General features: G+C 37.0%; 1 protein-coding gene across 1 annotated transcript in view; it reads left to right on the plus strand.

Moving 5' to 3' along the window:
- tfap2d (transcription factor AP-2 delta (activating enhancer binding protein 2 delta)) overlaps positions 1-24,306 on the plus strand; it is a 63,088-nt gene that overhangs the window by 7,560 nt on the left and 31,222 nt on the right. Inside the window, exons 2-3 of the mRNA XM_056269301.1 lie at positions 3,370-3,424; positions 4,393-4,521. The gene's annotated coding sequence lies outside the window, so the exon portion shown is untranslated. The remainder of the gene's footprint in view (positions 1-3,369; positions 3,425-4,392; positions 4,522-24,306) is intronic.

The raw sequence follows: 24,306 nt of genomic DNA on the forward strand, positions 1-24,306 counted from the left end.
ACACCTGAGAAGCAGGAGATTTCAAGTCTTAATTTGCTCTACATAAAATCTCATTGCTGTCGAGGAGCAACAAGTGAGACATTAAAGAGATCTCATGTGTGGTTTGTCTTTCCTGTGAACACACACACACACACACACGTTCTATCTTAAGGTGTGTGTGTGTGTTCGCACTGTGTGCTGTTTAGATAGATCGGTGTGTTTTATAAGCTTGGAATATAAACACAGATCTTGTGGTTTGTTTTTATTTGCGAGAACGACGGATGATGAAATGATATCATAAAAGTGCCGGTGTGTGTGTTAGAGAGTGTGTGAGGCAACGATCAGAGCTGGAATGGCTGTTTGTATTAATATTCCCTCAGGTGTGAAAGAGAAGAGATAAAATCAGATGTGGCTCTGATGTTACGCCTCCTGATAAACTGATATAATTAAAAATAAATATAAACCTTCTATTTCCCTCCGTGCCGCAGGCCATGGAAGTGTGAGGTAGATTTCCTTTGAATGCAGGGATGGTAATTTCTCTAAAATCATCAAATCTGACAACAAAGAAATGAAGATCTCCAGCGCTGTGCACACGGGTTTCTCTCTTTCTCTCTCTCTTTCACAGTTACTTTTCTCTCTCACACACGCACTCAAACATTCACAGAAGCCTTGAAACGCTTCCAAATTGGGCTATAAAATCACAGCTCTTAAAATTAAGGTCAGGAACCTGTGAAATTGTAAAATTTCACGGAAGAAAGAGTGTTAGAACGAAATGAATGGTGATATATTCATATTTTTGTGGAAACTGTCATAGAATTTTTTTTTCAGGATTTTTTCAAGCATTTATTTGAAATATAAATCTATATTATTACCATTATAAATGTCTTTACTGTCACTTTTGATTAAATTACTGTCACTATCTGAATAAAAACATTAATTTAAAAACAAACAACGTACTGATATGAAACTTTTGAATTGTAAATATAACATTTTCGAAAATTTTGTATGCTTCATAATATTCTAGGTTTCTATATTATTATATTAAAATATGCTCTTGTAAGCACTATTCAGATTGTGCTTGTTTGTTAGGTTGACAATAGCATGTCATCCCTGTTTCTTGGTTATCATGGTCAGCCAATGCTTTCAGGAGTGACTCCATTCAGGAATGATCATTTAGGGACGTAAGCCTACATTTAAATTCCCAAATGCTCATTACCTGCAAAAAATGTCAGATAGCAGCCCTATGGCGTTTAGTAGTGGTCAAAAAAGATTTTTGGGCCAATTCCTCCATGTTAACACAGAGATGGGGATTCAGGCAAAAATTCAATTACTGTTCCCTGCTGAATTACCTACCAAACAGATAATTCAGCTGGGAATTTAACCCCGGCTGGTGGAGAAAAACATCGACTGATTCCCATTAGAATGGCAGAAACTCAGATTATTATCTATAAATGCTAAAATTACATCATGTGCCTGTGTAATACAATTACTGTCTGTGTTAACATGGCAAAAAATAAAAACTCTAAATTTGCTAATTGCCATTCAAATTAAAAGTTAAAATTGCCTGAAAAATCATGCACTCTTTCAAAGGTTCCAAAGTTGTTGTTTTTTTTGGGGGTTTTTTTTTGCAGCGATGCCATAGAAGAACCATTTTTGGTTCCCCAGAGAACATTTCAGTGAACTGTTCTTAAAAGAACATTTTTTTCTTAGTGTGAAGAACATTTGAATAATCGGAAGAACCCTTTTCTATAAAGAACCTTGTGTGGAATGGAAAGATTCCGTGGATGTTAAAGATTCTTAATGGAATCATTAATGCCAGTAAAGAACCTTTATTTTTAAGAATAGGGTGCAAATATTGTCCCTAAGAATTAAATATAATTTTTGATAATGTAATACATTTTTGACGTAGATCAAATTTTCTGATCCAAAATTCCACAACAAATTGCTTCTGGTTCAAATGCATTTCAGCTGCTGATTTACATGCGGCCTCATTTAAAGCTCCACTCGTTCTCGTTCAGGCCGATCATGTGATCTCGCTGTCCGTCAAAGGCATCTCTGAGTTAATCACCCACTCCGTGCTGGTTTCTTCTTTTTTTCTCTCTCTTCTCTCGCTTTCTCTTCCTTCTCTGTTTTTTTTTTCAGCTTCCCTTTAGAGAAAGTTTCAAGAAGTTTCTATAAATTAATAAAGATCTGGTGCTGTATGAAGCCGATCTGGCTTTGAACGGGAGCGTATTGATCTTACAGGTGAAGCAGGGATCAGCACTTCAAACGGAATGCGTTGTTCCAGAGGAGAGTTTGGAATGGCAGGCGCACTCCCGAATGAAAGCCACAGGAACCGACCAAACCCACACAACGGGTCATACGCCAGAGACAATGGCCACATGTTGTATTTCACCTGTTATGGCAAAAAAAAAAAAAAACTCAACTGTTAGGGAAGAATTGATAGAGCCTATCAATTCTTCCCTAACAGTTGAGTGTTTTTTTGGCATAAATGAGAGAGATTTTGTTGCCGATATTTAGTTCTGCTCTGTTCATTTGATTGGACAAACGGATTTCCAAGGGTGCAGATATTAACTTTGTAACTTTTTTAACTATTTTCTTGGTGAAACAAATATAAACTACATTTCTAGCAATGCACTCTTACAACGAAAGGTTCTTTATGGGCATCAATGGTTTCATGAAGAACCTTTATGGAACCTTTGCATTCCATAAATGTTCTTTAAAGTGAAAAAGGGTTCTTTACATTTTTTTATGTTTCTTGTAAGAACTCTTATGCTCACAAATGCATTTATTTGATGTTGTGAAATATTATATTTTAAAATTTATTTATTTTCCTTTGATGGCAATTACATTACTCCAGTATTCAGTGTCTCATGATCCTTCATAAATCATTCGTATATGCTTATTAGCTAATATTTACATTTAAGAATCTTCCCATTCCACTATCCCACACGTTGTATATAGTGGACAAAATGTTCTTCTCATTAAGAACAAAACGGGTTATTTTAAGAACCATTCACTGAAAGGTTCTTTGAGGAACAAAAAATGGTTCTTTCATGGTTCTTTTGCAACCTTTATTTTAAAGAGTGTATCGTGTCTAAAATGTCAATATTAACGTTTAACTATGTGGTGTGATATTACTTAATGCTCTTTGTCTGTGTGTGGGTTATTAGTGTATTAGCCGATTGGTCTCTGAGCCATGTAAGATGATGATTCTAATTAAAAGCGTAATGTAGGAGAGTTTCCTCTGTTTGACTTCAGCTACAGGGAACAAATCCTGCTGTTAATCCAACCCGAGCTCACTGCCAGCGGCCTCACAGAGGTGTGTGTGTTTCTCTCTCTCTTTCTCTATGTGTGTGTGTGTGTGTGTGTGTGTGCATGTCTCTACAGAACTGAAAGAGAGGACAGTGACAGCATACACCTGATTCACCTGCTCTGTCACATGGTAAGGAGATGCCTATGTACCGTCTGATCTATATTGCATGCAAAAATGACAATCACAAGCTTTAATCGGATTGGCTGATTTGCACAAGTCAGGGTGTGCATGTTTAAATCAGTCCGTCTGGAAAAGTATTTGCGAGTTCCCAGGTTGCTAAAACGAGCCTTCTGAGGAAGACCTACTTGCTGGATTTGCCAAAGTTTGCGGGGTTCACGACATCAAATCTTTGAAAGTTTCATTGGAGGCCCCTGTTCAGAGAGGCAGCAAAAAAATCGGATTCTTTTTTTTAGTTGATTTTAGTTTAGTTGGTAAATCTGACCAGATCCGAACCACAACCACGTTTTGGGTTATGTATATAACATCCAAGTGCACAATATTCTATTGATTCTGAACAAGTGATCTGACAAGATCTGAAACCATTGCACAATTTGATTCTTTTTTTAATAACACTGAATAGTTCTCTACTTTTGTTTAGATATTTTGCAGACAAAAATACTAAACAAAAACAACTGCTCATTTTTGACATTTTAAGTAGCCTACATTTAAAAAACAAACAAACAAAAAAAGTACTGAGCCCAAACTTTTAAACGGTAGTGTAAAATAAAGCAGCAAAAAAATTAACATTTGGCATATTTGTTTCTATATGATTATATTAAAATATGCTTTTGCACTGTTACTGCATGTATGATCTTTGATTAGGCCTGTTCAAATGATGTTGTTTCTATGTGTGATTAGTCATCAAAAATGCAGATAAAACACACACACACACTGGAACAGAAATGCTCTAAATGTCTGTGTTTTAAAACTGCCACCAAACAACTCGCACACACACAGAGACACCTGGCAGTAAGCAACATGTTCCTCTACTGCTCTTGTGTGTGTGCGTGCGCTCGCTCAGATCTCGCTGTTCAGGTAACTGTTGTTTTGCTGCATACGCATGTTTACTCGTTTTTCTCTCCCTCCTCCTGTGGCAGGCCTGTCATCCCTCGCTCCGTGTTAAAAGCGCTCTGAGAGGCAGCTAATGCCGTTCAACAACAAGCCTGAGCTTTGAAGAGCTGCGCCATACACACACTCGTGGCCCGGGTTACATCCTCGCTGCCACGGTTAGTCTCACACACACACACACACAGCGCTGTTCTCCAATTACTGCTTCCTCCATTGTTTCTTGTTGATCGGACAGGCCTTGATGGCGTGTCATGGAGAGATTGTGTATGTGTGTGTGCGTGTGTGTGTGAGTGTGTGTGTGCGTTTCTTCTAAGTTTGTGCTGACAGACAGACAATTTTATGCAGCAGTTACCCAGCATGCATAGGTGGATTAATCAGTATTCTCATTTGCATAAATCAGCGCTGGAGGCGGGACTTTGCGTAGCATCGTGCTCTTGGGTTGGCTGGGTGGATCTGGGGGGGTCTCATTTGATTGGTTGATCTCGCTGTCAGTATTTGTGTTGCCCTGCAGGTCCCCCCTCCCTCACAGTAGTGTGCAAACCGCACACACACACACACACACGGAATAGGCCTCCTGTCAGAGGCTCGTTTGGAATTCCCTTTAAAGCCGGACGGAGCGTCTGTACCTGTCAGGATGCCTGAGAAGAGATCTCTGTGACTGACTCATACACACACACAGACACACACACACACACACACACACATGTGCAGGGCTGTACCTCACCCACCCTCCAGACAAATGCCTTCATCTAACACTTCAGAGAGAACCGGCCAGCCAGAGGAGAGGAGAGGAGGTAGCACAAATCTAGTCTATAACAAGTCCGACATTGTTGACCCTTTAAATGAGTGTGTGAATCAGTGATTTGTTCTGAAATAAGAGTGCTGTGGAAGTGAGCAGTAGTTGGAGATTTCAAGTTCTTAGTTGTGTTTTGTTTAAGCATTCATTTTGTTACAAATATTGACATGCACTACTGTTTAAATGTTTGTGGTCAGTAAGATTTTAATACTTTTATTCAGCTTGGATGGATTAAATTGATACAAAGTGACAGTAAAGACCTTTATAATGTTGCAAAATATTTCTGTTTCAAATAAATGCTGTCCTTTTAAACTTTCTGTTCATCAAAGAATCCTGAAAAAACTATTACAGTTTCCACATAAAATATGAGGCAGAACTGTTTTCAACATTGATAATAATAATAAATGTTTCTTGAGCATCATGATTTCTGAAGGATCATGTGACACTGAAGACTGGAGTAATGATGCTGAAAATTCAGCTTTGATCACAGGAATAAACATTTTAACATGTATTCAAATAGAAAACAGTTGTTTTTCACAAAATTACCCTTTTTTTACTGTATTTCTTATCTAATAAATGCAGCCTTGGTGAGCATTAATGACTTCTTTCAAAAACATTTTAAAAAAATCTTACTGACCCCAAACTTTTGAACAGTAGTGTACAGTAGAAGTTTAGAGTTACAGTATAAAATGAATGTGAATTGTAGGACAGATTGTTTTCTTGTTCAGCTCAGGATATTGAGTTCAGTTCTTATATAGTTATGTTTTTGTAAATAATTGACAGAAATTAGACAATTGTTGACATACAACTGAAAGTGAATATTTCAGATTATTTGGTATTGGAAGAATCTGTGAAGTTCTTAGTTACTTTTTGTTGAAATTTCAACTTCTCATAAAATTCATTATAGAAATGGACATAAATGAGACAATTGTTGATATACTGAAAATATAGAAAGAGGTATAAAATCCATGTGGATAGCAGAATTTGATGAGAAATATTTGAGTTCATATTGAGATTTGATTGCAGACTTTTCTAGATACAAATTTTGAAGCTCAGAGGTTGCTCTTTAATATCTATGACTTTCGTTAATTTCAGTTATGTTTCAGTATCAATTGTATAGTAATCTTTCTCATAATATTCCTAAAAAATGATGAATAAAATTTCATAAAATTAATTTTAATTGAATAGCTCAGCTCATTTGATCTTATGAAGTGCAATGAGAAATGTTTGAGTTCATAATGAAATGTCAAACATTAATATCTTAGTATCTGGGCAGAGTATGAGACATTTTTTAGATCTGAGATTGCTCAGTACATTTTCATCGCTCTCCATTAAATATTGCCGTTGAAGAGCAACAATTGAGACATGAAGATCTGGATGTATGAAGATAAAGATGAAGATATTGTGTGAAAAGTCTTTCTAATAGGACATTTCAATAGACCCCGTGAAAGCTTTAAAATCAGGTGTTGTATAGGTTTGTTGTGCAGATTCACATTTAGCTGCTGTTGTAGGCATCACTGCAGTAGGGCAACAGAACAAAGACAGATGCACTGTGGGATACGAAAACACTTAACACACACACACTGTGTCCAAATAAACACAGAACGTGTGTATCTCTGCACCAAAGGGAATGTTTTTCTTCTGTGCTTGTATTTGTGCCATTAAATGTGTATTTCAGTAAAGGGCCGGTCACACCACATTTCGTTCCATTAACTTCCATTCATACGCATGCGAATGCAGGAGACAGGAAATGCATTTCACTGCGTTCCACAGTTCAAGTTCAGTGAACTCTGACCTGCGAATTCGTATCACGTGACCAATAGAAGATTGATACGCGCCACAGCGTGACCTTTAATCTGAATTAGAAGAACCCGTGTGTGTCTATTTTAAACTTTAAATCTGAGGGATTGCAGCTTTGCAGTAGATTGCTTTTTTTTTATTCGTATGTATCTTTTGAATTGTGTTTTAAAAAAAATAAAGACTTTGACGTCATTTTGTGACTGTGATGGTGTCCGTACGAATTTTGCATACTCAAAGTCTAGTGTGACTGTGGCTTAACTCTGAAAGTAGAACTATGAGGAAACTGTTAGTGGTGTTTGCATGCAAGACTCACTGCAATGATGCTAGGCTGTTATGGGTGGTTGCCAGGGTGTTGCTATGTAATTTATGAGGGTTCTGATTTATTGCCAGGGTGCTACCATGTCATTTCTGAGGTGTTTTGACTCATTGCCAGGATGTTGCTTTGTAGTCTCTAAGGTGTTCTGAGAGGTTGCTAGGGTGTTGATGGGTGGTTGTTCACTGGCCCGAGTATAAAGAGTCCAGCATAAAGTCTTGGTGATATTCCATGGAATTTGTTCTGGCATTTTATCACCCACCTGGAAAAATTAGTGTATCTAATCGTACCTTAGCAAACAACATACTGAGACAATCATTGGTAACAATGAAGCAAACACAAACTTTTCAATAAATCAGTCTCATGTAGCTTGCGAAACACTTCACCATCTCCATGTGAAATCCTTACAGGTTTCGGCTGTAACAAACACTCGGGAAAACACACTGATTGAGTTTGCAGGTGTTTGGATTGAATTTGAAGGTGTTATTGCAAACAGAGATTTGAATTTACATCCAGAGCAGAAAATAGGAAATGAGACCAATAACCTTGACTGGCATTTACTCCTGTGTGTGTGTGTGCGTGTGTTTTATATGCATGAGGATTCTTTCATTTGTGTTTTATTTGCGCTCTTCGGTTGGGGAGATAAAGCTATTAATATATATGGCGATGAGAGGAGAGAGGCTGTGGCATATGCCTGCGAGCAAGAATATTAAAACTAAGAGAACTATAGTGATATCCAGCCCAGGAGCACACACACACACACACATGATTCATTTAGGAGGCACGAACAATCTGGTGCTGGTTATTGTTGTGTGTAATCGATTTGCTTGGCCTTCTTAGATCTTAGGACTTAGTTTTCCATAGGTCCCACATGATGCGTCTCTCTCTCTCTCTCTCTCTCTCTCTCTCTCTCTCTCTCTCTCTCTCTCTCTCTCTCTCTCTCTCTCTCTCTCTCTCTCTCTCTCTCTCTCTCTCTCCTCTCTCTCTACCAAGATAAAAGTAGCTTTATTGACATGGTTTAAAAAAAACTGTACATTGGCAAAGACCTATAACATTATAATACATAAACAAAATACATAAAATAAATACATAAACATTTAAATGCATTTTATGCCTGTTGCTTATATATATATATATATGTGTGTGTGTGTAATAAATGTACATCTAAATGTTTAAGTCAATGTATATTTTTATGATAATATTATTAATAATTTAAAAAATAAATAGATCTAAACATATATTGTAATTGTGCTAATTGCTCAATGTAAATGTATCAGTTTTATTATTGAAACAATATTATGTGTAATAATTATAATGGGACATTTTTTTAACATTTAAATTAATAACTTAATGACACAATGCCACAGGCATAACATTTATAAATAGTGAAACACTTGCATTTAATCACAAAAGTAATTCAGACTTTTATCCTAAACACACTTTGAAGACTCTAAGAATTTGTGTCTTATTGCTCTTGTTTGCTCATTGCGTTAAACAATCATTGAAATGTGTGTTTTGAATGGCTGTGTGTATTATTTTGATCTGAATGATTGGGGTAAATGCTGCTGTTAACAATCATAACTCACACTCACTAAAGTATGAATGAGTGTGTGTGGTGTGTGTGTTGTGAGGAGAGCATGTGGTGCTATAGAGGGATTAGTGTTTTAATGAGGGGGTGTGGCCAGGGTGGGCGGGGTCAGCCACTGCCTCAGGCTAAGAGCAGAGGTCACACACACACACACTGGGATGGACACACTCAGGGGGCCTCAATTAGGGGATGGAGGATAATTCCCCCCACCTGATACCTGCTGTCGTCCTGCACTGTCCCTTTCTGCCTTCACTGCCTTTTCGCTTTCTTTTACCATCTTACTTACCCCCTCTTTACCCTTTTGAGGTCTGTCTCTCTTTCTGTTTTTTTTGTTTTTGTTATTTTGTGAGACGTAGTATTAGTATGACATGGTAAAAAAATGTGAAACATTAATTAAAGCATTAGAAACATTCTCTCTCTCTCTCTCTCTCATCTCTCTCTCTCACTCTCTACTCTCTCTCACTCTCTTCTCTCTCTCTCTCTCTCTCTCTCTATCTATATATATACTATATATATATATATATATTTAGTGGATCAAAAAAGTTAATCAAAGTTGTCCTTAGACAAGAACGAGTATTGTTCAAAATGCATGTATAACTTTGATTAAAAGGCTTTGGATCCACTAAAATCTTGACTACTGTATATACACACAATCACATTCAGACATGTTTAAGTGTGGATATATTACTTATTGTGGCCACCAAAAATCAGATGGTGTTTTGGTGATTTTTAGTGAATTATAAAGTCAAGCTCACACAGGTATCCTAGAAGAGTAACCACAGGTGTAGTTCATCATATAAACTATCAACATGTTGATAATTGCCGTGAATATGAATATTACGGATTACTGTAAGAATTAATTAGGACGGATAGGTTACCTTTCATGTAGTAACATGTGGCTTTACACACGATGTGTGTGTGTGTTGTGTATTATTTACATTCTTTTTAAATTAATATCACATTTATTAATTACACTGAAAAATGTCTATAAGTGTGTGTGTGTGTGTGTGTGTGTGTGTAGTGTGTGTGCGTTTCCTCATTTGCATGTCTGTTATCTCAGGTTTCTTTGATTGTTTCTGTCCCTCTGGAGTTTGTGTTTGAAACCCTCCAGATTCAGTTTCTCTCCTTCCTTTATTCTCTGTAACTCTCTCTCTTTCTCTCCCTCCTCCATCTTTTCTGCTCTCTCTCTCTCCTCCCGCTTTGCACCTGTTTCCCGCTCTGAACAGCTGCTAATTGGGTGAATCTAATTAGTGATTACCCATAAACCTCAGCGTGTTTGATAGGTTTGTTCTCCGACCCGTAAAAATAATCCATCACTGATATGTGTGTGTTTGTTTGTGAGAACCAGTGCCCGTATCTGCGTAATAAACTGCCATTGGAGAAAATATTTTAATCTCAAAACATTACATACCAATTTAGTATAACAAACCTGTCTCCCAAAATACATCCCAGAATTGTGATCGTTCTGATTTTCTAATAGGGCGCTTTAAAGTTCAGAGGTCACTGCTGTGTGACCTTCACATGACCCTCATTCCAAACATTCCAAACTCCTGTAGATTCCAGTCATTTAAAGTCAATTAGTCTTTCAAATAGAGAAGGTTTACAATAAATGTTTACATAAAAGACACAAAATAAAAGAAAACCTATTTGATTGTACATTACAATAATTAAGACGAATATATGTAAGTAAAAAATAAAATAAAAGTATGTTATATATATATATATATATAATATAATATATATATAGCCTATATAATTTAAATAATATAGAATTTATACATTTATACTTTTTTTGGTCAACAGTTTTATTATTACAGTGTATATATATATATATATATATATATATATATATATATATGGCAAAAATATAATTTATATGTGTCTTAAATATTAATGTGATAAAAATAATGATTTTCTTTTTATAATCTATATAATTAATCATTTTTTATATATATATAAAGTAAACAAAACTTATATAATTATATACATTTATACATTTTTTGTCTTTTTATTATTATTTTTTGTTATTATTTTTTTCTATTTTTGTGTCCATTCAAAAGTCAGAGGGCTCAATTTTATTTAATTTTTTTATATCTCTTTTGTGTTTCACAAAAGAAAGTCATACAGGTTTGGGACAACATGAGGGCAAGTAAATGATGTCAGAATTTATTTCTAAATCCTTAAAAACCGCTTTAAATTTTACACAAGAAAAACGTTATTTTAATACCCCATTGCTGTACTGTGTGATCACACTCATGTTCTTGTGATATGATGAAACCTGCGGTTGAGAGACGCTTTTGATTTCTGTGGAGAGAGTTGCGTTGCACAGCAGAGCATGATGGGACAAATAAAACAGGGACTATTAATCCTGAATGCCCCAAATGAGAACGAGCAAGAGTTTAAAACTCGTTTTGCTACAGGAAGCTGTCACAGACATTTACTTTCGTGCCGTTTGCTGCAACAACTTTCTTCCATAAGCCCCCGTGACCCAGAGACAAACTCACTACGCCTCCATACCCTAAATAACTACAGATTAAAATTTTACACACTCTCTCTCGCTCTCATGTTCTGACAAAGAGCAGTGTTGGCCTGTCATCTCCGATCTCTTCTGCTGAGGAGACATCGCTGTGCCATCTCCTCTCAGTAAACACAAACACACACACTTACAAATACATTCAGACACACGCTCGCACAAACGTTCATTATTCTGTACACATGCATCATGCTGAACACACGTAGAATCTCAAAGAACAGTTTAATAAAACCAGAAAAATGAGATACATGAGTATAAAAGAATATTGGAGGACATTTCACAAGGAAAATACTGTTTCAGTCTTTCTACTTCAAAATATCACGTTTAATTCAATTTGTTAAGTAAATCCTACACCCGGTTTTATTCTGTGACATTCTATATTAATTCTATATTGATACTCTATGTTGCATGGCAACTATAAACATAGTAATAATGCATTTAACTGTTTATTCAACAATGTACACAATAAGTACATTGGCATTAAAAACTTTTAAAGATAAGTTAATAACACCTAATATAAAGCATCCAAAAAACACGCTTTACTTTGTGCTTGACACGCTTGACTAAGTGCTTTATGCATCGCCTCCTGTAGAATATTGTTTTAGTTTATCATATTCAATATAATGCCTAAAGTTTGATGGTCATTTAGGTCAGCGAATGTGTTTGTTTTGCCTACAAATCGACTTGTTCTTGCAGTGTTTTGCTGACCGCTGTCATTGTCTATTCTAATGCAGATGTATGGATTTATAGATGAGGAGAGATCTTTATGTTTAATTTATCACTTCTCTCTTCCTCCTGCTCTCTTCTCAATGTCAGTATTTTTTTTTATTTTTTTTGTAATCATAAAGATGAAAGCACTGATGATTTTTGCCCTTAAGTATAAACAGAACTGGCTGACGACATCAATATCCACAAATCTAAACAAACAGGAGGAGCAGGAAACTTCACAAAAGAGCCTCTTCAGCGTGTGTGTGTGTGTGTGTGTGTGTGTGTGTGTGTGTGTGTGTGTGTGTGTGTGTGTGTGTGTGTGTGTGTGTGTGTGTGTGTGCGCGCGCGCAGCGCGCTGCATGAAGTGTGTAACTGACCAATTAGCCTACAAATTAGAGCAAAATCAAGCTAACAAAGCTTGAGCGGGATCTTGATCAATAAAATGTTTTTAAAGCCCCAAAATCTCACTTAAAGTGAAATGAGAGTGAAACTGATTTCAAATGGAAAGGGTTTCAGACACACATTATGAGTCGACTCTGCTGGGACGCCTGTCGTGGAAATAAACACACGACTATAACAAACTCAATAAAACACGAGTACAAGAGAAACAAATAAACATAAAAGACAGGGAAAGTGTTTTAGGGTAAGGGACATAACCTAAAAACAACACAACTCTACGTGTGTGTGTGTGTGCAGAAACGGATTGCTCTCTGCTAGTTTCAAGACATTGTGATTTTTCCCTTTTTCGGCTCAATAACAATAAAACAGAGAAAGTCTTCAGATAAATAAGTGCCTCACGCGGGAGGAACGGGCCATTCTCTTTATTTTTACTGTCGTTTGTCCATCACACATTTTTTTTCATGGTTCATTACTGCTTCTGTCAATGGCTTTAATTTTCCACTTCTCTGCCCTGACACACAGTGAAGGACTTGCACTGGGATTCACTATCACTGCCTGTCTGAAAATACACACTTCAGCTCATGCAACTGGGCATAAAATGTGAGTTTATGTGAGTTTGGCCTTACTTAGCTGTACAAAATTGCCCCTAGAAGTGAGCTCAATCTGACAAAACTGTCCTCAGAGGCAAAAGGTAAAGTTTGGCATCTTTTCATAAAGGGTTATGGTTTGGTTAGGGTCATTATAAAAAGAAAGAACAGGGCGTTGTCACACTAGGATTCTGTCACAGGGGCTATGTCAAAGCCAAAAGTCAATTGTTCTGTTAGCAGTAGCCTAATTTAGTCTTTTTCAAGCATCTATAAATGCTAAGTGTGTGTGTGTGTGTGTGTGTGTGTGTGTGTGTGTGTGTGTGTGTGTGTGTGTGTGTGTGTGTGTGTGTGTGTGTGTGTGTGTGTGTGTGTGTGTGTGTGTGTGTGTGTGTGTGTGTGTGTGTGTGTGTGTGTGTGTGTGAATTCAGTTCCAAATTAAAATATTATAATTTCTGTACTTAACTAACAAGTGAACACAATAAAACCACGCTGGCATTCAGAAAAGAGTCAACTCAAAAGCTTGGGGTCATATATATTTGTATATAAGTCTCTACACTCACCAAGGCTGCATTTATTAAATCAAAAATACAGTAAAAACAGTAAGATTGTGAACTATTACTTTAATTTAACTAATAGAACTTATTCTAATATGCTGATTTGCTGCTCAAGAAATACTGATTATTATTATTATTATCAATGTTGAAAATAGTTGTGCTGCTTGATATGTTTGTGGGAGCCATTATATATTTATTTTCAGAAGTATTTAAAGAATAGAAATTTCATATAGAAACATTATAAATCTTTAATGTACCTTTTGATCAATATAATGCACCCTTTCTGAATTAGTTTTAATTTCTTTAAAAAAAATCTTGCTTACCTTTTGCATGGTAGTGTATATAATGAACAGAAATGTTTAATTCTTTAAATGAGTATTCTTTATAAATACTATAATATATTATAATAATTTATGTTGGCCAAAACAATGGTTTTTCTCTGTTTTTCCTTTCATATTTTTGTCTTCATTGATGATTTTATGCTTCATAATTGTTTAATAGGCTTTATGCCGAGCGTCACGTGACCAAACCGGAAAACAGGTCTCATTGCATCCGCTTGTCAGAGAAAGTGTTAACGGCCGTAAGAACTAACTACAATATATATGGATTTTTAAGGTAATCAGCTAACCTACTAAGTTCACTTTGTTATAGGTGTTTTATGCTATTTAAATATCTAAACGTTAGTTTGAAGAAGAAAAATTAAAAAACGTTTAAATATCAATCTGCACATGCGAGGGACATTGGTTATGCTCATTTTTGCTTGCTCTTTTTAAATTATCTTGAGTAAAACCGCAAAAAAATTCATCAAGCACATACAAAAGACCTGAATCGGAAGCGATGTGATCTGTTTTCCGGCTTGGTCACGTGACGCTCGGCATAAAGCCTATAGCATGTTAAATGTATATTTAACACACCATATCACTATATCCATGTGAAACGTCTTCTCGAACAAGAAAAAATGTCGGGCGAGACTTGATTTTGTCCGTGGGGAATTGGTCTGATGGTTGTGGTTTGCTATTGGTCAGTCTCATGTGATTGACAGGTTGTCGCGCCAGTGAAGATTATGAGGGCACATGAATTTAAAAAAATGAGGATGTACACGGATAAATAATTCATAATAAATAGCTACTGCAATTCCATTTTTAATCCATGAAAAAAAAAGTTGTCAATTTTGATTTAATTGTGACTTTAAGAGGTTCTGGCGTTGTCTGCCTTTAAAACAGTTACTGCGTTTAAAAGAGTGAGGGGAAGCGCGGGAGACAGGTGTTGGCAAAAGAGCAACCGAATGAAACATGAGGTGAGACAGACGGGCCGAGGAGAGGAGCAGGTAGAGAGACAGATATTCTCTCATTCCTATTCATTTAGAGCAGATCTGATAAACACACACACGACCTCTGCGGCTGAACAGAGAGAGAGAGAGAAAAAGAAAAGACTCTCTCCTCCCGCTAAGTTGTCACATCGTATCGGCGCTGATGGGGGAGGAGGGGTCAGGGTTGGGGCGTCGCCTCAGGGCCCGTCGCCGAGCAACAAAAGACCACTCAGCTCGCGTTAGCCCTCGCGTTAGCCAATCAGGACTGACGGAACTCGGGCGCGGTCCGCTGCTAGCCTTCAAATGCTAAGTGCTTCATTAGCCACCTTTCATATCGCCGTCGCCCCCGGCAACACACTTTACACTCGCTATCCCTGGGAGCGCGGCGAAACTTCAGACCGCCGTCAGGCCACACACACACACACACACTCGCATTTACTGTCATCAGTGGATTTTGTGGTTTGCAGAAACGCTCACAGTCACACAATCCCATCGCTGAATTCATCATGCGCGTGCGTAACAGCAGAGTACAGCGTGAATTTGTTGTTATGAGTGGGTAATGTGGTTAGACATTACCGTGTGTGTGTGTGTGTGTGTGTGTGTGTGTGTGTGTGTGTGTGTGTGTGTGTGTGTGTGGCCTGAAGCTCAGCAGATGCCTGAAGCCTCTCCTGTCAGGATGGAGAGATCGGACGGAGAGAGAAACAGGAGAGAACAGCTCGATTGGGGTACGACTGTCTCTCTCTCTCTCTCTCTCTCTCTCTCTCTCTCTCTCTCTCTCTCTCTCTCTCTCTCTCTCTCTCTCTCTCTCTCTCTCTTTCTCTCTCTCTGTGTGTGTGTGTGTGTTTCCTGTTATCTTCCTCTCAATGTCCTCCTCTTCCTCAGTGTCATTGTGAAACACCGAGTGAAACTCACTCTCTTTCCTCAGGACTGAATTCACACTGAAATCTGTCAGCAGCACTTAGTACAGCACTAAAAAGTAGCTTACCTAGATTTGTATTGTATTTTTTAATTACCATGCAAATACCTTGGCATGTGAATGGAAGACATTCAAAGCTATTGTTTATAATAAATACTATGGTGTTACAACCTGAAAGAAAAGTCTTCAATATGCTTAGAATCAAATATTGACATTGACAACGACCCAATAATATGTAACATGTCAGACTGAGTAGGAAAATGTACTGTTTTATAAATGCATGCAACAGCAGAGGGTTCATTTACCTGCCAAAACAAAACACTGGGTTAAATATGATATTAGTATTAGAGAAATAACTTCAGTTTGCACCAGTTTGTTTGGATGCAAAACCTTTGACATCATCAACAAGAGAAATGTTACGTGTTTTCTCCTGCCTTTTAATAATTGTTTAATATTTTGCTCTCCTAACTTTACAAAAATTATATGATTAGTTAGACTAAGCATTTTAATAATTGGCATTGTTAATCACTCTTGTGACCTTGTCAGAACTAGCCTGTGACCATCTTTGATTGGAAAGCGCTGGTTTAAAGGAATATGCCAGGCAGAATGGCTGACGTTGATCACCTCAGACCATCATTTTGACTTGTCACTCAAAAAAATAAAATAAAAAGGTATACTGAAAGTTAAGCATATACAATGTAAATCTATAGGGCAGCCCTTGTTTGTTTGTTTTTTAACCCAGAATATTCCATTCATGAAAAGAAAAGAAAGTCCTGTCATGTCTCTGTTTATTATGAAGTAAATGACAGTGTTATCCTTCTGTTTGAGAATCAGCTGTATCTTTTTTGGTCATCTTTATAGATTTGTCCTGGTTGTTTTGGCCTGTTGGCCGTTCCTCTGCTGGTTTGTGTTTAATATACTGGTACTTTAAATCTGATTAATTTTAATATTCATCCAGGATATTTGATGGTTGTATTTGTTTAAAGGAATGTTCTGGGTGTGTTGTAATGCTGCAGTGTCTTGCCCTTTGTAAGTGCATTCATATAAAGGTGACTTTTGTTTTACAAGATCATGCGGCTCATAATCCACCATGGCTGAGATGAACACTTCTTGCTTGCTGTCTGTAATGGAGGACTCAAGCTCAAGACTTGACCTCTACATTGACCCCTGGACTACTTGATTACCCAATACAGTCTGTGTGAGTCTTTGGTCGTGTCAGTAAACTTGTGCTGAACACAGAACACTTGCATACAAGATGCTTTCTGGGTGATTTGTCAGGTTTTGTGTTCATGTCCGTCTATAATATGATGAAGAAATTCTGGATGTGTTTAATAGGCCCAAACTCTCTCTCTCTCTCTCTCTCTCTCTCTCTCTCTCTCTCTCTCTCTCTCTCTCTCTCTCTCTCTCTCTCTCTCTCTCTCTCTCTCTCTCTCTCAGTGTGTGTGTGTGTGTGCTTGTTTATATGATTTATGAGAACACAAATTTGTATAATGACATGGTTATTACACTGGTATTACAACGTAAACGTGGTTTATGAGAACATTTCCTGAGTCCTCATTAGTAAAATGGCTTAAAACCACACTAAACAATGTTTTATTAAAAATGTAAAAATGCAGAAAGTGTTCTGTGATGGGTAGGTTTAGGGGTAGGTTAGTGTAAGGGGAGAGAATATACAGTTTGTACAGTATAGAAACCATTACGCCTATGGAATATCCTCAATGATAGCGTGTGTGTGTGTGTGTGTGTGTGTGTGTGTGAGATAGAGAGAGAGAGGAGGTCAGTCATACTGTATTCCTAGTGCTCCCTCTAGTGGACTGATTGCTTTACAGCTCAGTCAACAATCCCAGTGTCAGTCACAGACTCTCATATGAAAGAGCACTAGTTCATTTAGCTATTTAAATGAAAACATAGTCTTTTCAGTGTATTCTTTTAAAATATATGTATATTTTATATAAAGCTAAATATAATGACTACAGACTAACTCTAAAAGAAAACATTTTTGACTTTTTTTGTAGAATAATTAATTAATTATAATTATAATTATAATTATTTTGGAGGCATCTGCACATTAAGGGAGTTTTTTTTGTCAGATTTCTGAACTTCTGGGGACAATTTTGTGCCCAAACAGCTCAGTACACACACACACACACATTACACTGTAAATCTGATACATTATATGGGCTGTGCTTGTGAGTTTGTAGTGTTATAGAAATGTTTTGCATACGTAATAGTGTGTGTGTGTGTGTGTGTGTGTGTGTGTGTGTGTGTGTGTGTGTGTGTGTGTGTGTGTGTGTGTGTCGATCAGTGTGTGTTTGTCAGTGTGTTTATATTTCTGTGTGTGTGTGTGTGATTCTGTTCCCCTGTGTTGGCCTGAGGGCACCTTCACTTCACAATTAATGGAGAGTCTCATGGGAACCTCAGTCTCCCTCTTTTACATGAAGCCTTCCTCTCCTCTTCCCTCCATCCCCCTCTCCTTACATTCACTCTTTTCTCTTCTCATTTTCAACTCTTCTTGTCTCATATATTTTCTTCTCATTTAGTCTTCACTCATTTCATCTTTGCTTGTTTCATTTCTTCTCATTTTGTCTTATTTGTTAGCTTATCTTTTCTTTTCTCTCATTTGTCTCGTTTCTTCTCTTCCATCTAATTTTGTCTCTTCTATTAATTTCAGTTCAATATTTCGGTAACCCTTTATTTTGCAGTGTCCTTATTACATGTTACATGTAGTTACTCTAGTAATAACTATAAATTATGCATAATTACATGCAACTAACCATAAACCTAACCATAATCCTAACCCTAAGCTTATAGTAAGTATATAGTTTATTATTATCACTCAGTATTTAAATGGATAATTACACTATCAGACACCTTAAAATAAAGTGCAAACAATTTGTCAATTTAAAGTACTTTATTTGCATGATTGTGTTTATATACACACAATATTGCCAAAGCATTTTACACAAAACAAGTAATGACAAGATAAAGAAATATGCAATATAACAATAACAAATAACTAACATATATCAAAAATAGTATTAAAATAAGATAAAAAAGATAAAAAATAATGAAACATGTATAAAATAGACTTATCAATTGAAAATAAAAAACAGTTATATATATATGCATGTATGTATATATACACACACGGGTAGACTATGATTATATTGATCAAGGCAAATCTCAAATTTTCTTCTCTTCCGCTCATGTCCACTTCTCTCTCTGATTTTCTTTTATCTTATCTCACATCATTTCATTTCTTCTGCTCCTTTGTCTTCTTGTCTCATCTCTTCTTTTCTCTGATTTACTTCTCAGCTCATTTCTTCTCTTCTGGACTTTTCTATTTCCGCCTCTTCTTGTCTGTTTTGTCTCCTCTCTTTTCCTTTCCTTTCATGTCTTTTCACTTTGTCTGTTCTCTCATTTTTTTTGTTTCTTCTCATTTCATCCTTTCCTATGTCGTCTCATTTCGTCTCTTCTCTTATTTTAATCTCTTCTTTTGTCTTCTCCATTCTCATTCTCTTAACTCAGGGTTTCTCATCTCTATATGTTTATGCATCAATTCTCTTCCTTCTCCTTTTTTCACCTCTCTCATTTCTTCTTTTCTCTGCTCATCTCCTCTCATTTCTGGTCTCTTTCCTCTTGTCTCCTCCCCTCTAATCTCTTTTCTTTTCATCTAATCTTTTCTCTTTTCCTTTCTCTCGTTTGCTTGGTTGTCTTCTTGTCTCATCTTCTCCTATTTTAACCTCTTCTCATTTTGTCTCTTATTTTATTTCGTCTCTTTTGTCAGCTCATTTTTTCTTCACTCTCATTTTATCTCTTCCCCTTCATTTTTTTCTCATCTCTTCTCATCACGTCATGTCTCTTTTCTTCTCTGGTCATTTCTTCTCTTCTTTGACCTCCTCTTTTGTCTCCTCTCATCTTCTTCCTTTCATTTCATCTCTTCTCACTTTGTCTCTTCTTTACTATTTCTTTCAGTTGCTTGTTTCTTCTCATCTCTTTTCATTTTATTTTTGCTCTTTTGTCTTCTTGTCTCATTTCTCTTCTCCTTTTATTTATTTCTATTTCTTTTCTATTTATTGCATTTCTTCTCCTTTTGTCAACTCGATTTTCTCTCTTCATTCTCATTTCATCTCTTGAAACCCCTCATCACTTCTCATCACATCTCTTCCTTCTCATTTTTGGCCTTGTCTGTCTTCTCAATTTGTCTCTTCTCTAATTTTTCTCTCTTCTCTGCTCATTTCGCCTCTTGTCTCCTCTCATCTTTTTCCTTTCATTTCATCTCTTCTCACTTCATCTGTTTTTCACCATTCTCGTTCTCATGTTTCTCATTTCTACTCATCTCCTTTCATTTAATTTGCTCTCTTGTCTGCTTGTCTCTTCTCCTCTCTTATCGTTTCTCCTCTTATTTTAATCTTTAAAAAAAGAAAAGAAGAATATTTTAACCCTCCAGAATATCATGAATTTCTGCAACCTCCCACAAAACACACTACAACACACAACTGAAAAACGCAACAGGCCACATTACACAATTATATATTTTTTTGCGTGCATATATGAAAACACATTTTCACATGTCTCTGTAGGCCGCCTGTGTCTCGCGTGCACCTCATAAGTTTGCGTCTGTGTGTGTTATACTATATTAAAGCGCACGCGAAACCTTTTGGTTTATTTAGATAAAGACATTCCCAAAACCGCACAGACGGATCTCCACAGAACAGAATCAAATCTTAGGGAGCGTTTGATAACGAGAGGAACGAGGAGAACTCCTCTTTAGAAGATTGCATCACCTTGTCTTCCACACGTTTCTCTCTTTCTCTCCCTCTCTGCCTCTTGATATCTTTTTAAATCCGGAGAGAACTGAACATTTCATTTCTTCCTCCATATGTAATCAACATCAAACACGCTCGCGCACTTTGTCTCACTCCCGACGACACTTTCGATCATTTCGTGCAGTCTCACCTGTGTCATCAATTAGAGTGTCTCTCAGCACAATGCATTCTGGGAAGGAGTTCAGAGCTGTCAGGCATCATGAAGCGTTATCGCACACACACGCAGCAGGAGTAATGCGAGGCGTCTGCAGTGTCAAGCGTTCTGTTTAATGTGATTCTCTCTAGTACGCAGTGTGTGTAGCTTTCTGCAGCTGCTGTTTACCGTACAATAATACAACAAGTGTGTGTTTGAAGAGTGACTGCGCTGTGCGCTTATGCGGGCTGAAGGGGACGGCACGTCACCGCTCATAAACTCATTTCTGACTGAAACTGTTTCTTGTTAAGAGAGACATTGTGTTGCTGTGTTTGACCTGGAGCGGGTTAGATTGACAGTGAGTTTTATCCTGCAGGTGTGGCTGATTTGCAGAGTCTTACGTAACGGTGCGAGACGTGATTCTGCTCAGGGTCAAACGCAGGACTATAACTTTATATACATTCTCCACACATTTAGAGATTTCTACTTTGTCCACCAATCTTACTTGTTTTGGGAAATCGTTCATACACTATAAAATTGCTGGGTTGTTTTAACCCACCTTTGGGTCAAATATGGACAAGCCCAGCCATTGGGTTACATTTTTAAATTACATTTTTAACCCAACGTTTGGGTTTGTCCATATTTCACCCAAAGTTGGGCATTTTTAGAAAGGTCAGTCCATGTTTACTTATTTTTAATACAACACTCTTAAAAATTAAGATGGGTTTTTTGTGGTGAAAACATAGAAGAATAGTAAACAGTTCAAGAACCATTACTGTGAAAAGCATTTTATAATCTGAAGTAATCCGGTATAAAGAAACTTTTGTGCATTAAAAACCACTCCTTTATTGGCATTTGGGGTTTCATTAAGAACTTGTACCATACATGGAAGTTTTACATAATAGTAAAGGTTCTTTATAAGGTTCTTCAGATTTTTAAAATGTTCTTCACACTAAGAAAAAAACTTGATCTTTTAAGAACTGATCACTGAAAGGTTCTTTGGGGAACCGAAATGGTTCTTCTAAGGCATTGCTGCAAAAACTTCCTTTTGGAAAACGTTATTTTTTAGAGTGAAGTTCCTGGTCTTTTTGTGAACGATTGATAAGTGCACATTATAATAACTTTCTCTAAAACCAATTTCCTTTTTCAGCCTTTTCACGATTATTTGTAGCCTGGTTAAAACCAGATCATTCTGAGTTGTAACTGAGTTATGGTCTGGCAAAGCGTCATAGACAAATCATTTCCAGAGGGACGTCACCAACCGACGTCACGGATAGACCTAAACCCAATCAGAGCGATGAAGGAGATGACGTATGCAGAGCGGCGGAGAAACATCTCTGAGTGTTGTTCTTTGCTCGGTTTTTAACAAAAAGGAAACGTTCAAATCGCTTAAAACAGACGCGATAGCTGATTCGAACGAGTGATGTTCGACGGCGGCATCCATCTTTGTAATGTAGGCTACAAAATCTGCTTCAAAATCCCAGCGCTGTCGTCATCGTGTAAAGCCCGCCCCAATGTTTCTGATTGGTGCCTCGATTTCGACGGATTGGAAATGGGCTTGAATGAGCTCTTTGCCAGACTAACTTTCAGAGCAAATCTAAATTTGCCGGAAGTTGTCTGGGTTTTCCCAGGCTAGATTATTTGATAATTGTTTAGGCAACTGGTGCAGCTATACAGTCTTTTTAATGTCTTCCAATAGTTGTCACAGTAATTCAGTGCAGATTAGAGTCAAAGAAATAAAGTCAAATAGCAAATAAATGTAGATTTGACATAGAGGCATTAACATTGGGGTACAGTACATGTAGATGCGACTGAGGATGAACTTGACTTTTTAGCGTCACTGTCTAAGTTCCCTGCATATTGAGGCTCAAATAATGGTGCGTTCATGTCCTCCTGGGAAGTTTGTATTAACAAGGTGGGAAGTTGTTTCCCTCCATTGACAGCTACACAACTACCACTTTGATGCTTCAAAACGTTCATAAAGAGATCGTAAAACTAATCCATATGAATTGAGAGATTTAGTCCAATTTTTTTGAAGAGACTTTGTCTAAATTTTCTGAATTTAGGCTTTTATTCACATATAAATGTTAGAGATAGTTTTACGATCTCTTTATGAACTTTTTGAAGCGTCAAAGTGGGAGTTGTGTAGCTGTCAATGGATGGACAGAAAGCTCTCGGATTTCATCAAAAAGATCTTCATTTGTGTTCCTGAAGATGAATGAAAAGCTTACAGGTTTGGAACAAAATGAGGGTGAGTAAATGATGACAGAATTTTCATTTTTGGGTGAACTATCCCTTTAAATACTCAGGGAGGGTAATCAACTGAACAGAAACAAGTGCGTGGAAATAATTAACATCCAAGGAAACTAACTAGGGAACACAGGCAGGCAAAACAGGGACAGAACAGTGAAGATGAAACCAAAACTGAACATACACGTTACACCATAGTAATTATTTGGAATGTTCCAAATCACATCCTCTCGTACTTCACAATGGCTAAAAAAGTATGTTCTATATAGTAGGAATGTGTGTAGTATGTTGTCATTATCATGTGACCTACCAGCGTCAGTTACGTCGCTTCACTATCATTCACAAATCCTCTCCCGTTGCCTCATGGGATAGTAAAGTGTCCATCATATGCACACTTCAGTATCTCACTGGAAGTAGTAGGTCATCCAGGTACTCTTTTATGAGTATTGTGAATTCGGACATACTACTTTTGTCACATACTGTTTGTCGCCTACTATATAGTAGGGAAGTATGCGATTTTGGATGCAGCCATTCTCTCTTATTAATACAAAAAAAAGATTTTTTAATGCTTTTTCGGTTATTGTTAATTTTTTCATGTTTTTATTTGCTCACCAAAGCTGCATCAACAGTAGGCTACAGTAAAAACAGTAATATAATTAAAATAACTGAATATACTTTAAAATGTTATGTATTCCTGTTACGGCAAAGCTGAATTTTCATCTCTTACTGACCCCAGACTGGTATTGTATACCAGGATGATCTCAACATCTGAATATAATTGCTTAATAGTTACAGTTCAGAATTATTGGCACCCCTGGTAAATATGATCAAAGATGGCTGTAAAAAATAAATCTACCTTGTTTATCCTTTGATCTTTCATTCAAAACATTTGCAAAAATCGAAAATTTCATTGAAGTAAAATAATTGAAAGTGGTTGGTGGGGGTGGGGGGGGGGGGGGTAAATCACATTATGGAAAAAAAAAAAATACTTTTCTTCAAAACGTTGGACATAATTATTGGCACCCTTTTATTAAATTCTTTTTGCAACATCCTTCTCCCAAGAGAACAGCTCTGTGTTTTCTCCTATAATGCCGGATGAGTTTGGAGAACAACTGACCAGAGATCAGAGATCATTCCTCCATACAGAGTCTATCCAGATCCTGCAGATTCCCAGGTCCATGTTGGCGCTTCTTCTCTGTAGTTCAGCCCACTCGTTTTCTATAGGGTT

Source organism: Rhinichthys klamathensis, unplaced genomic scaffold (assembly GCF_029890125.1).
Source record: "Rhinichthys klamathensis goyatoka isolate OS25496 unplaced genomic scaffold, OSU_Roscu_1.1 h1tg000281l_1, whole genome shotgun sequence".
NCBI classification, from domain to species: domain Eukaryota; kingdom Metazoa; phylum Chordata; class Actinopteri; order Cypriniformes; family Leuciscidae; genus Rhinichthys; species Rhinichthys klamathensis.